Source organism: Sciurus carolinensis, chromosome 1 (genome assembly GCF_902686445.1).
Source record: "Sciurus carolinensis chromosome 1, mSciCar1.2, whole genome shotgun sequence".
NCBI classification, from domain to species: domain Eukaryota; kingdom Metazoa; phylum Chordata; class Mammalia; order Rodentia; family Sciuridae; genus Sciurus; species Sciurus carolinensis.
Window position 1 is genome coordinate 151,741,913 of NC_062213.1, and position 14,515 is coordinate 151,756,427.

At 34.4% G+C, this 14,515-nt stretch overlaps 1 protein-coding gene across 1 annotated transcript in view; it reads right to left on the reverse strand.

Moving 5' to 3' along the window:
• Lrrc7 (leucine rich repeat containing 7) overlaps nucleotides 1–14,515 on the reverse strand; it is a 518,752-nt gene that overhangs the window by 16,859 nt on the left and 487,378 nt on the right. The gene's annotated exons all lie outside the window — the stretch shown is intronic.

The following is a 14,515-nucleotide window of genomic DNA, read 5'->3' on the forward strand; positions in this document are numbered from 1 at the left end:
CACTTCAATGAACTTACAATCTAATGGAAGAGAAGTCAAGAAAACTAACAATTAGAAAATAGTGTGACAAGTGTTAGGATAAAGGTATAAAGGATTATAAAAAATGTTGTACCCAGCTTACACCTGGTATGTAGGGGTTTCCCAGAAAAGGAGATATTTGACAGCTGAATCATAAAGGAGAAGTAGAAGGCAGCCACACACATAAGGAGGGGGAGGATATAGCAGATAGAGGCCATAGCACATCCAAAAGTGAGAGTGCCTTCATTGGGAAATAGAAGTAGTGATGCCTGGATTGGTGGAAGGAAGGGGTTGGATGGGGTTGGGAGTGCAGCAGAAAATCAGACCCAAAGGGAAAGTCAGGACCAGATCAGAATGAACCTTACATAGCCCTTTTTATCAGTTCAAGGAGTTACCGAAGGATTTTAAGCATGATGGTGACAAGATTTTAATTGACATCTGAAGACTAAACTAACGAATAGATAAATAAAGCAGTCTATCCATACAATGGAATATTATTTGGTGATAAAATGGAATGAAGTACTGATCTATGCAAAAAAAATTATGTTAAATATAATGTCAAGAATAGGCAAATGAAACACATTAGAATGAACTGGACATAACTTTCCTATGTTCATATATGAATATAACACCATTGAAACTACATATCATGTACAACCACAAGAATGGGATCCTAATTGGAATAAGTTATACTCTACGTATGTATAGTATGTCAAAATGCACTCTATTGTCACATGTATCTAAAAAGAACAACAATAACAAAAATAATAGGCAATGCCTAGAAACAGACAGTAGATTAGTGTTTGCCAGGGGCTGGGGAGCAGTTAGTGGGAAGCAACTGTTAATGCAGTTTTCTTTTTTCCTTTGCAATGTTGAGGATTCTACCCAGGTCCACATGCATGGTAGGCAAGTGCTCTACAACTGAGCTACACCCCAAGCCAGAGTATCTTTTTGAAGGTCATAAAAATATTCTGAAGTTAGTGGTGTTGGTTGTACAACTCTTTGAATATACAAAAACTACTTAATTACATACTTTAAAAGAGTGAATTTTATGGTATGTGAATTCAACTGTTATTAATTTTTAAAAATTCCTAAGAATTATTAATGAAAATAGAAGATAAAATTTTGACATCCTTGCCTTTTATTTAGAAAATCATGTCATTTGCTGGTCTAAAAACTTTTTTTTAAAAAATATGTGCCATTTATTGTATGCTAATTAACTCTCTATTGAACCATTAAAAAAAAAAAAAAGTACATTCAATTGACATGGTAATTATAAAAGAGATATGCCCTCATGGTTTATAAACTTAATGACCTCACTGAAACCCAAAACTGTGTGTGTGTGTGTGTGTGTGTGTGTGTGTGCATGCGTGTTATATATGCATTCGTGTGTGTGTGTGTGTAAATAGTTTAACAAACCCAAATTAAACCACTATTACAAAATAACAGAATGAATCAAACATCATTACCCTAGGTAAATGTATGATTACACAAATGGTATGCCTCTACTTTATGAACAGAGAAACAAGTTGTACCCCATTTGTTTACAATAAAAAATAAATTAAAAGTAAATAAATAAAAATAAGAAGGCAGACATAATAGTAATCATTAAATAGTAAAATAGTGACTTCATTAATGTAGGTACTTTTGATTAATCTTAAAAGAACCCAAAAGAAACTAATAAATAAAATATTATAATACTTAAAAAAAACTATTACTCATGTTTTAATTTAGCATTTCAGGTCCTTATGAAACTAATTAGTCTGAAATCTGAGTGATTTTCATCTTTCTAATTTTATTATTATTTTTTCTGGTTTAAGGAGGAAATTAGACATCAAAATCTCTAAAAAAACTTCATAAATTTTAGTCAAGTAATTAGATTGCTACAACTCATTTTAAGGAAACAACTGAAAAAATACACAACATAAATGTACTAATATGTTCACTATAATATCATTTTTAATAACAAAAAAGCTATAGCTAAATGTCTAATAGGGCATTGATTAAATCAATTAAGGTAAATCCATACAACAGAATGACACTCGGTTGTTGAAAATGAAGTCCACATGACTGACAGAGAAATAGGTGAATGCTTAGTGAACAGGTGGGTTCTAAAAGGCTGTGCGGTATGTCACTATATTTGCTGAAACCTGTTTATATGTATATTTGTGTAGGAAAAATATCTGGAAAGACAACTCCTAAGCGTTAACAATGGCTATACTGGTAATAGGACATCCATTTTCTTTTCAATCTGTGTTTTCTTATGTTTCTATAACGATTGTGCGTTACTTACAGTGTTAAGGACATCATAAAAACAGTTGCAATTTTAGGTTAATGGTGGTATTATTAAGAGTGATGTTTAAATATCTTTGGCCAATTTCATTGTAAAATGGTCAATTCAGAAGAAAAGAGAAAGCCGGTTGTTTGAAAAGGATAGTTAATAAAGAACAATGATTAAGCCACTACTGAATCGTACTGGTTGTGATAACAAATAAACCCCCACTGTCCTTGCCATACTGGGCACACAGCTGCCACACTTCATTAATCCAGGAGACTGTATACACAATCAGTTCCCCAGAGATTCCCTTTTTTTTAACTGTTGGGGTCTCTGTACCATTAGCAGAATGATACTATTACCAAAAATAAGGCACCACATCTCCTATTACTGGGGGTAATACCATTTTGACCTTATTTGATCCTTGCCGCCTCTCCTACTAGATTAATTCTGAAGGCTTTTCTTCAGCTCAGTGTACAGGAACAGTTTAATAAGGTTTGTATGAATCCCGACCATAGGAACTGAATAATGGCCATCACATTTGCAATGCTGAGAGCAACCGGGAACACTCTATAAGCTGAAGGCTCAGAGGTTACGAATGTGGTGTCTGTGGCAGGTTTGATTTCACCCATCACATGGTTTTGTGATATTCAACTGCTGTTTTGATGACTGGCCTTGAAGTTTACTTTTATGGTAGCTCGAGTCTTCCAAAGCATGTATTGCTTTTTTCTAAACTTTCTTATTTCTTTTCGATCAATAAATTTCATCAACTAAGAAACTGCTTCTGCCCATTGGTATAGCTTTTTCTATATATAACCTCTCTGCCAGCTTATTGCCATGTTAGAGGAAACAGCACTGAGTGCTACATTTGATAATGGTCTGTGGCATTCCTTATTGTGGAGGTGGACTGTTTCCCAAAAGATTGCATTCGAAGGCCAGTGCCCTAATGTTTCCTTATATTCAGGTATATAAATGAAAGAGACCAATTAATCCGAGTCCTTTTTTCAGTCTTTGCTCTGATGAATATTGATGAGAAATATGAAAATTTTGACATTGTTTCGAAAAAGCTCATTGTGGTAATATGTCACCCTTTCAACAACTCATTTTATTCTGAGACTTCAAAGGAAACTTTGGCATCAATGACAGAATTTTGTGGGGACTCATCAGACTCTGTATTTTGAAAATTAGAACAATAACTTACTACTGTTTGGTGAAAATCAGTCTCCTAACTTTTCTAAACAATAGGAAGCATCTTATATGTTATCAAAGATCCAAAGAGTTGCATCTTACCAACTTTATAACTGTTAGCAACAACTAAAATATGTTCAGCTTCTTATAACCTTTGGTAGGGTGCTAAATGTAGGACAAAGTATCAAGCAATATATTCAACACTACTGAAATAATCTATTATCTAAAGTTACAGTAAAGTCATCTTGCCCAAGGCAGGGAAAAACCTCAGTAAGTATATTTTCTCAATGAGGCAATAAGTATGAGTTTTCTACTGCTGCTGGAACAAACTTCCACAAACTTAGTGGCTTAAAACATCAAAAATTTATTATCTTAGAGTTCTGTTGCCTAGATTTCCAACACAGTTCTCACTGGGTCAAAACAAAGGTGCTGGCAAGGCTGCATTCTTTTCTGAAGTCTCCTGGGGAAAATCCACTTCCCAGTCTTTCCTTTCTTCTAGGAATGTTCACATTCCTTGGCTCATGGTTCCCCTCTTCTGTCTTCTAAGTCAGCAATTGTGTATCTCTCTGACCATTTTTTGTTGTCACATCTCTCTCTGACCGCAGCTGGGAAGGATTCTCCATGTGATTGTAGGACCCATGTGATTATACTGGACCCATCTGGATAATCCAGGATAGTCTCCTCATGTTAGGGCTTTTACCTTCATTACATATGCAAAGTCGCCCTTTCTATGTAATATAACATACTCACAGGTTCATTTTTTTTCTGTCTGCTATATTGTGCAAGTAATTAGTGGTTAATAACTCTAGGGCTGACTGTGTTTACCATTTACAAATAGATGAGCTTGAGTAAGTTAACTTTTGTATACATAACTTTTCACTAGTAAAATGGATAAAATAATGGTATATAATACGGACTGGGGTTGTGGCTCAGTGGTAGAGCACTTGCCTAGCATGCATGAGGCACTGGGTTCAATTCTCAGCACCATAAATGAATAAAATAAAAGTCTATCGACATCTAAAAGAATGGTACATAATAGTTGCATTGAGTTGAATGCATGCAGGATATTTAGAACAGTAGATAATATTCAGCATATGGTCTAAATGTTACTATAATTATTAAAAGTTTGAAAGCTGAACTATAATCCCAGGTCTTTTATACAACTGAGTCTTCAACTGTACCAGAAAATTATACTTCTGGAATATATTGAAAGGCCAACATTTGTCATTTGTCATATTTCCCTTGAGTTCCCAGTAGGTAAGGGAATTAACATCTTTTATTTTGGAAGGAGACAGAAAGAGGGCTAGAAAATCCCTCCCACCTCATTTGTGGTTTTTCTTAGGGTGGCTCACAGTGATAATGGCTCCAATTATTGTTCACTCAGCAGTGTACCTGGGTCCTATCTGCAGGGTTTTCTAATAGTTCTTAATAACTGTTAGCTCCAACACAGACACATCAGTTCCTTATAGTAACGGGTGCCCTCGTTAGTAGCTTATGGCTAATTTCTGAGTGTGTTTTTCTCTCCTCTCATGAATAACTTTCAGGTTCCTTAATGGCTTAAACCCAGTGATTTCTCTCAGTACCACCTCTGGAGTCTATCTCATGACAGACCAACATGGTAGATGCTTTAAAGTCCTTTCAAAAGAAGGTACCTCTTTGCTTTCCTCAGACATCAGCATCTGGATGTGTTTGAGACACAGACCTTGATGCTCCCCATAGGCATGACTTCTACTATCTCATATTTCTGCTCCACTTAAAAACCAGCCTTGATGTAAGTCATAAATGACTCTTTCAAAAGTACCCATCATGGGCATGTAGAAAGTTTTACTTTTCGCAAGTACTTTTGAGAAAGGATGTATTTAGGAAATTTCTCACAGTGTTAAGATCTGACCTTGTCTTACTAGTTACCTAGCTTCTACACCTTCAGACATAAACCAAGAACTCAGAAAGTCTACAAGGCCAGTATTAACATCCTAACTTTAGAGGAGAAAAGAACTTTATGTGGCTTTTTAATGATGAAGGTGAATGACTATGACAGTCTCAGCTATTGTAAGTGTAGACTCCAAAATAGAACTTGTCTTAAGGGACCTACAACTTCAATTTGTGAAATACATTTTTTTTTAAATTCTGAAAAAAAAAATCTTAGCTCTGGCTGATGCTAAGAAATTGGTTTCTAGGAAGGCCATACCTCAAGTAAAAATTATACACTATTACAATTATAATTCAGACACATTAAGTTAAATATTTTAGAGTATAGAATTTCATGATGTCATATAATTATGAAAGTTCAGAGAAAGTTTCTAGAGGAAAAACTAACTCATGAAGATAGCAATACTGCAGAGCTATAGATTCAACAGCTTTTAAGGGGCTATTCTTGTTCTTCCATAGTGGCAAATATTAATTTTCTTTCCTTAAGTGAGCAACATTAATATGTAACTCTATTGTGACTTGGAGAAGCAACATTAAACTTACATAATAGACTATGTTTACTTAGTCTCTATAATTATTAGAAGATGACACATCAAGGACAAGGTATTATCAATAGTGTTTTTCTCCATGAATCAGAAGTATGATGATGAAATATTTTAAGATTAATTGCTATGTGTACATTTTAGGCTTTGAACGTTTTGCTACCTTGGTAACTGAGAAATTCCTATGCAACAAGAGATGAAATTTATCCCATGGTCATTGGGGAAATCAGGAAAAGAGAGAGAGGAGGAAAGGAGAAAGAAAGAGGGTCATTGAGAGCTGAACATGGTGCTTTAGGTATGACTGAGCTTTAACTTACAAAACAATGAAATGGTAAAGCCAGAAAGAAGAACTGCTTTAGAAACCTAGGGAATTTGAGACAGATACAAATTAAAATTCTCCAAAAGACTAAAGTCATCTAGAAGTTTTAAAAAATCTCATGTGCTGTTGTTTAAAGGAATTTCAAACTCAATCTCACTACTTTTTAATAAATAATAAAATAGAAACCCCTTGCTTGCACTTTTAAAAAATTGTTAATAATGCATTGGAGTGCCAAGGAGACTAGTGAAACCCAGAGAAACTGACTATGAGATTACCAATATTTTAGTGGGAATATAATGGAATAAAATATCCTAGCAGAAGAAATATACATTGTTTGAGTTTTGAGGTCATTCTAAAAGTTTTAGTATTTTATATATACATATATTTTCATAATATAGTTCTTTTGATTTGTTTAAAGTATTTAAAATATAAGCAAACTTATTCCCTTTTCTCTGAGATTCCTTTTAGAGATGATAGAGTGACCATTAAAATATTTTTTATAGTTTGATGCTGGTCATTATGGACAGTTCTCTTCTGGGAAAATGAAATGTAAGAACTAAAATTGTGTGTTTTTTTATAATTATATTTTAAATTTTATTAATTGCTCCAGTAGTCTCTTGATTATCTAGCAATTGGACATCTCTGGATGTCTATAAGCAGAACATTTACATCCTGCTTATTTCTTGGTGAAAATTGTGAGCTTAAAAATGATTTTCCTTTATTTATCATATTTTCTTCTAAAAGTCAATAATCACATTCCCCCACTTATTGTCATTCCAGATTTCTGACCTTGAAAAAGAAAAGACATTCCATTTATTTTATTTTATGAGTCTTTTAAACCCTCTTTTTAAGTATAAGAACCCAACTGGTGGTGGATATTTGGATTGTTGAGCTTCACACAGTTTACCAATTCTCCCAGAGCTCCTAATGGCTTTCCTTCTTAGCTTTGCAAATGGCATAAAGTAGCAGAAACTATTAAAAACGGGAGTAGGTAACTCTAGGTGGCTATGTATTCTCTTTCCTAGCTATTCCTAAAATAGTATTGGTATTCAGGTTTCTGATTATCATCCCTGCAGGCTCCCTCAAAGTCCCTTCAATTGTGTAATTTTTTGACACTGTCTTCGTATTTCAGAATCATGAATTGCAAATTGATGAATTCAATCAAACTTTTTTTTCTGTCATTTAGGCTCAAATAAGGTTTTTGAAGTGAGAGAGTGTCTTTTAAGCGACATTCAATTGAATGAGGATTCTTAAAGGTCAAATATTGTTTTTCTTAATAACTAACACTTTGTTGTATAGTCAGATTATGCTAGAGGTATTTCTTAGAGGTGTTAGTGAAATCAGAAGATCAAAATCTCTGGAGCAAATGCCCAGAAGACAGTATAGCTGTGAATTCGATGTGTTGATTGAAAGTGACTACACACTGGCAGTGTGGAGTGTAGTGAAAAAGTAAGTTTTTTTTTTCCACTTTTGGTCTTTATATTTCTATATTATTTGAAATGTTATAGTAACAATATTTTCACTTATTGCTTGTATAAATTTTTGAAATGTATAAGTTAAACAAAAAAAGCTATTGTAGTTTACGTATCTGGGACTGAGAATATGTATATGGAGGATAATTATATCCTGCAGAGTAAAAGCATTGAGGCTGCCTATGATGATAACAGAAGGGGAAGCACCTCACAACCAGCAGGACCAGCAGAAGGATCTTAAATAAAACTGATTCTTCATTCACTCTTTTTTCTTTGATTACTCTTACTTTATCACTCAGAAGTGTACACTTTCAGGGAACTGAATCCACCCCAGCTGGTGTGGGCAATTCAACAAAACCAAACTTATCACAGTCTTTCTTGCAGTAAAGGAACAAACAAAATTTCCAAGTCTAGGTCCTCCTCTAAATTAGTCATTCTAAGTCAAGGTGGAAACATTCTTGAGTAGGGAACAGAGGGAAAATATGATTTTCCCCTATACATAAATAGAGACACCAGTAAATAAAGAGGCAAATAAACAGAAAGTAGGATATAAATTTTCTTCAATCACTTTGCTGTTTAGTTCAATACTAAAAAAGGTTACTTACTTCCTATTAATGAATGTCCCTGGGGGTTAAAATATGGTCCCTTATTATAGGAATGTGGTTCGTGCAACATGATGAGGTTTAATCAACAAGATTTCAAATATAGGAAGCCGTTTGTAGTCTATTATGCTTAAGAAAATAAAACTAGTTACTAAGACTATGTGTAACTATATTAATTACACTGTAAATACAATAGGCAACTAAATATATGCACATATATGATTTGATGCCTTACACAGTAATCCTAAACCATTATTACTGCTTAAACTCATTTTGAATTTATCTTCAAGTTACATATATAAATATAAAATTATATGTGTATATAAAATTTAAAAATAACTCACTCTCAATTATGACTATTAATCTAACTTTCCAGCATAGTTCTGGGACTTCAGGCTAACTTGGTGTCAGCCTTTCCTGGATATCTATTCTCATCTGTTTGTGGCTTCCCAACTCATCCAAAGGATCTTAGAGACAGTTTAAGTTTGAATTTATAGGATATAAGAATAAACTCATTGAGTTTTCATAATTTCTAATACCCAAAGAGGAAAAATGGCACAATAAAAGCAATGTACAGTTACCTGGGTTTCTTTTTTATTTGTCATAGATTCCCTTGTCCTTAACATCTGTCTCTTGTTGTCTGGCTCTGTTATTTTTACATCTTATGGCATTCACTTCAAATTTCCCTGATCCTTCTGATCAATACCTAGTTTTACGAATCACTTTTTTCAGCTCCAAAGAAATACAAATTTGCTGCAATTATAATTACTCTTAGATGAACCAGAGGTCTATTTGTAGAATGCAGTAGTTTTTTAAAGAAAAACATTTAATTGGAAAAATCATAGGGCTCTAAAGCATATTTAAATGAGTCTCACTGCAAAAAATCTGACATAGCCAATTTCAGAATCCATACTCAAGTTTCAGCTGCTAGAAATTCCTCTGATGCCATGGTGGAAAGCACTGGGCTTTGGAAGGGTAATTCTTATGGATAGGAGTACATCAGAATTTCTGGTATTAAAGTACTTTTAGCTTGACACATGAAAGAAACTCATTTTCATAATGCAGGAATGGACACTTTTGGTGATCTGCCAGATTCCCTTTATCAGATCTGTGTCCTCAAGCTGCAGGTACTGCTCACAATTGGATACTTTCCTTAAAAATCCCCTCATCTGCAGCCTCCTTTTCTGGGAAATGCTTGGAAAGTTACAGCCTCCTCTCTCGGGGTGGCCTACAGCCAAGGATTGACTGATACGACGTAGTAAGGGTTATTTCTCCTCTTAGGGTGAGACCACACTGTGGGTACCATTGATGTATACACCACAGGATTTGCTTAGTCTCTAACCTTGCTCTTAATAGATTTCATCTGAAAATGATTCTTCAATAAAAAAAAAAAAAATTGTACAAAATCCCCATCTCAGGCTCATCATCTAGGAAAACTGATTTAAGGTAAATACGAACTATGAAGATTAAAGTTCGATAATATCTTCTTGCCTGACAGTGATATGTAGATTATTTATTTTGCTTAGTGATTATTTGGAAGCCAGGATCAGGAGATAAGATGCTCTCCACCTCCAGCTTAGAGCAACTTTGGGGGTAGATTTGTGGAAAATTATATGATATTGATATTTTATATATATGTCTCAAATATTATTTGGAAAAAAAAGACACTGTTAAATAATGATGCTATAGGCAAAGACCTGACATGTATTGCTTTTAATTTACTTGCTTTTAGTTCTAGCAATTTGACTTCATAATATTTCCAGGAATCTACTTGGTTATAACCTTTTCAAACAAGAAACTAGACATGAGTCCCTGAAATACCTCTTTAAAAGTGCAGAAACTTTGTAAAAGGAGTGTGAAAGATTTCACACACACTTCCCAACAATCTAATTGACCCTCAGTAATTAATTTGCATTGGTGGACCTGTCAATTCTTTTCAGTAATTACACATTATTTTTGCACTAACGTTAAGTGCTTTCATATTTTGATTGGAAGTGCTTGACATTTTCCAATGAATAGAAACAAATTTAAAAATAAAGTCTCTAAATCCTTTCCTGCTCTATTTTTTCCCTTGCTGATTGTGTTCCATGCTAAATAGATGAAGTAAAGCAGCAGACAGAACATAGATAATATATAACTTCTAGCAACAATATAGCTAGCTGTGTACTTTGGGCTTCAATTTTTTTTTGAAAAAAAGATTTTACTGATTGTTAGACTATATCACACAGTGATGACATTATCAATTCTAATGATTTTCTAAATGTATTGTTGAATTTAAAAGTCACAATCAATGCTCTTATTTAAAATGGTACTTTTTAATCAACTTATTTTTTTCACATGTATGCTTTCGTGATATTTTCCTAAAGATTCATGCCTTTGTAGCAATATATTTGATTATTTGCTCTTTTAGGCTGAAATTCATGTCTTCTTTAAATTATAATGTCTAGACACTGACATTTTCCAACTGGCTAAAGCACTTTCCTATGCCTTTACTTTTTTATTTTTTGGTACCTGGGATTGAACCCAGGGGTAATTAACCACTGGGCCACATCCCAAGTGATTTTATTTTTTATTTTGAGACAGAGTCTGGCTAAGTAGCTTAGGGCCTTGCTAAGTTTTGAGGCTGGCTTTGAGGTTGTGATCCTTCTGCCTCAGCCTCCTGAGCTCCTGGGTGTGTACCACCATGCCTGGCCTACCATGCCTTTCAAAAAGGTATATAATTGCTACACCTCAGGGAATCCTAGTAAGAGGAGATTATATAGACTACATTTCTACTAGTAGGAAATTGTAAAGACTACATTTATGAAGAGATTTAGGATCTTTCTTCCAGTATTTTTATTTTAAAAGCCTTGCTATCTCACTTGTAATGTCTTTAAGTAACCAAGTGGCATTCTAAACCTCAAGCTGCAATATGACTAAGATGCAGCTGAAGTAATCTGTTGTATTATAACATAATTTGTGCTTAAAATTGATTTTTATAAGTCCAGGTTTATTTATTACATAAGATCTATTTCAACTGCCTCCCAAATTTAGTCCAAAGTATAGTCTACCAACAACATGTAACTAGCTCTTACTCCTGAATCTTATTTTCACATAATTCATAGGTTCTAAAAATTACACTGCATTGCATAATCACTTGAAGCAGAAATAAGGATGGGCAAATTTATAAATTATATTACTTATAAAATGAATTGAGAAATACAGAAAACAAATCATATTTGCCTACCAGCTGTGTAAAATGAAGGAAATGTGCTTTTTATAGTTTAATATTTATTTGGTAAATAAGATCACATGCAGTGAAGAGTTCTAGACAAATGTGTTTGCTATCCTTATTTTTCATATCCATGAAGAATATCTGACAGACATATAGCATGTACCTTTTTCTTAAGTCAAGGGCTTTTGAGGCCCTTTGTTTATGAATCACTCACTGTCATGAGGCTGAGCAAAACTGGAAAGCTACTCTTGTGCATTTCTGAATGTGCCATTACCATATATACCCCTGGGTTTTGAGATCTCTGAGTAAAGGTATCAAACAAATGCTTTCATTCTGCATGTCTGATTATCCTTCTCTTAATATTAATCATATGAAAACTTCTATTTGATGTAATACCCATTCACACAAAGGGGAAGTTCTAATTTTTCTTAAGGGTGGAGTGAAAGAAGTTTAAGTCTTGTTGCAGTTGCTTGGGCATCTGGAGGAAATAATTTAAAATTGATGTAATTAAGTTATAATAATTATGAAATTGTAGACCATTTATTTGGAGTCTACTGGTCATTACATTTTACTTTTTTGTGCTTCCAGTATTCTTCCTATGGATTAAAATTTTGCCTGTACCATAGGCAAATGAAAGCATTTTAAGAACATGGATTTGTTTTTCCTATCACTTCTATGATTGCATTCAGATTGCCCACACTGGTAGAAACATGGGTGAACCCTCTGGCACCTGCTAAGCTTAGGTGTTTATGATAAGCTGAAAGAAGTAGTGATTCTTTGGCTCCAATGCTCTGGTATGTTTATGTCCTGCTTTCCAGTCCTTTGAGGGCAGGCTGGATCCATAATACAGTGTTCACTGTGATTCTGTGTCTAGATAATTATTTATGGGGCTGTTAGTGCAATACCATTATAGTATATAGGGAAAGGGGTTATGAGTCTTTTTTAATGACTTTAAAATCCTGACACTTACTCCTTCTTTCCTCAAATGGAGCAAGAAAGGATATTAGTCCCTGAATGATGAGACTTGATGCACATTATAAGCCCTTCCATTCACAGAGTCCTGGGTTACTTTATGAAATACTGCCAAAAGTATGGTAGCTGTCAACTATTAATCTTGTTTCTTCTTTCTAACAGCATCCTGTGGAAATTATACTGGTAAATTCCTTGAATTTTATAGCCATGAATTATTATTTTATGAGTGTTTAAATACAAAGAATATTACAGTTTTCTCTTCTGGCAGAATCACCACTGCAATGATACCTTAGTCTACAAGTTATATAATTGCTTAGCAATCCACTCTGTACAGTATGCTCCTAATTATCTAGGTTCAATAAAGAATACATGCTGACTTCCAAGGACTTGTTGAAGCAAATATGTAGACTATGACTAATTAGAGGGTTCTGTAATACTTTCAATATTAGAATATCATATTAGTTTCAACTCTACAGGGTATAAATTTGTCATGTGGCTCCTCTGCTAAGTGGCATTTGCAGATAGAGGCATGTTTTATAGTGCTTATTAAGAGAAAAGGATTTGGAGTCAGATCAGTTTGGTTTCAAATCTTGTCTGCCACAGAGCAGCTAAATGACCTTGGACAAGTTAATTAACTCTTCTGGGACTCAGTAAGATAGGGAATAATACTACTACTCAACTAACAGAAGTTCTTATGAAGATTAAATAAGTTTATGCTTATAAGGAACCCAATACAGTGCCCAGCACATTGTAGGTCATAAGAGGCTATGATTTTTATTGCTTTATTTTCAGATTTGTTGGATCAAACTCTTTCATCTCTTAATCACATCTTGCCACCATGACAGCAATGTTTCTGTATCACAATAAACCAGATTGTGGCTTCCACCCATGTCATGGAGAGAGGAAGGCAAGCATCACACAGGGCCATTTCCAACCACTGCTCTACTGCTTTCTCTTCCCAGTACGTGAAAGCAGTTTACAATTGCAGATGGACTCCAAAATAATGAACTCCATGGCAAGTGAATTTTTTTTATTTTTCCCAACCACTAAACATTGTTCTGACTATATCAATGGCAGGGCTAATTGCACTGTATTCCTTGAACCCAGGGAGACCATATTTGTTTAGGACTATCTTTGGTCTTGGAAGGGAGTTAAGTTTGCTACCAGATGCTGTTCTCTGTTCTTCAAGTCTGGTACAAAATAGTGTGGCATCTGTTGTTTAATCCTGAATCCTTCCTAAAGCCTCAGTTAATTTTTTGGTGGTCTCAGTGGTTTTGTTTTTGTGTTTGTTTTTGTTTTGCATTAATTTCATACTAACTCAGAATTTAGATCAGAACTTCTGCCAGAATGAACAAAAGAGCTCACTTTTTTTTTTTTTTTTGTACCAGGGATTGAACCCAGGGGTGATTAATCACTGAGCCGCATCCCCAGACCTTTTTATATTTTATTGGAGACAGGATTTTGCTCAGTTGCTTAAGACCTTGCTGAAGTTGCTGAAGCTGGCTTTGAATTTGTGATCCTCCTATCTCAGCCTCCTGAGTCGCTATGATTATAGGCATGTGCACTTAGCCCAGTCAAAGCTCACTTTTGACCTAGTGTCCTCTCAGTCTTGAGGGATGACCACTCAAGCCTTTCTTGTGTGGATGTGATCAGTCTGGATGCTGTTTCACATAGATCCTGGGTATGTGGCTGAAACAGTGGTTCCCATCAGTAACAAGGAAGAGAATGAAAAGAAATTTATTGGTTACTTTATTATAAAAAGTCCTCAATGCCTCTAAGATATTCAGATGTTCTTGGATACTTTAAAATTTGAGAGGTAAAACATTCAAACACTAATAAACAGTAAGTAAAATAAGAGTATGCACCATGTTCAGTTTAAACTTTTGTGTAACTAGACTCCTCATACAGCTTCTACTTCAGACGCAGGTATTAGCTATTGAAGTAAGACATCTGTATAATTTGTTTTTTCTTACCTCCAGCTGAA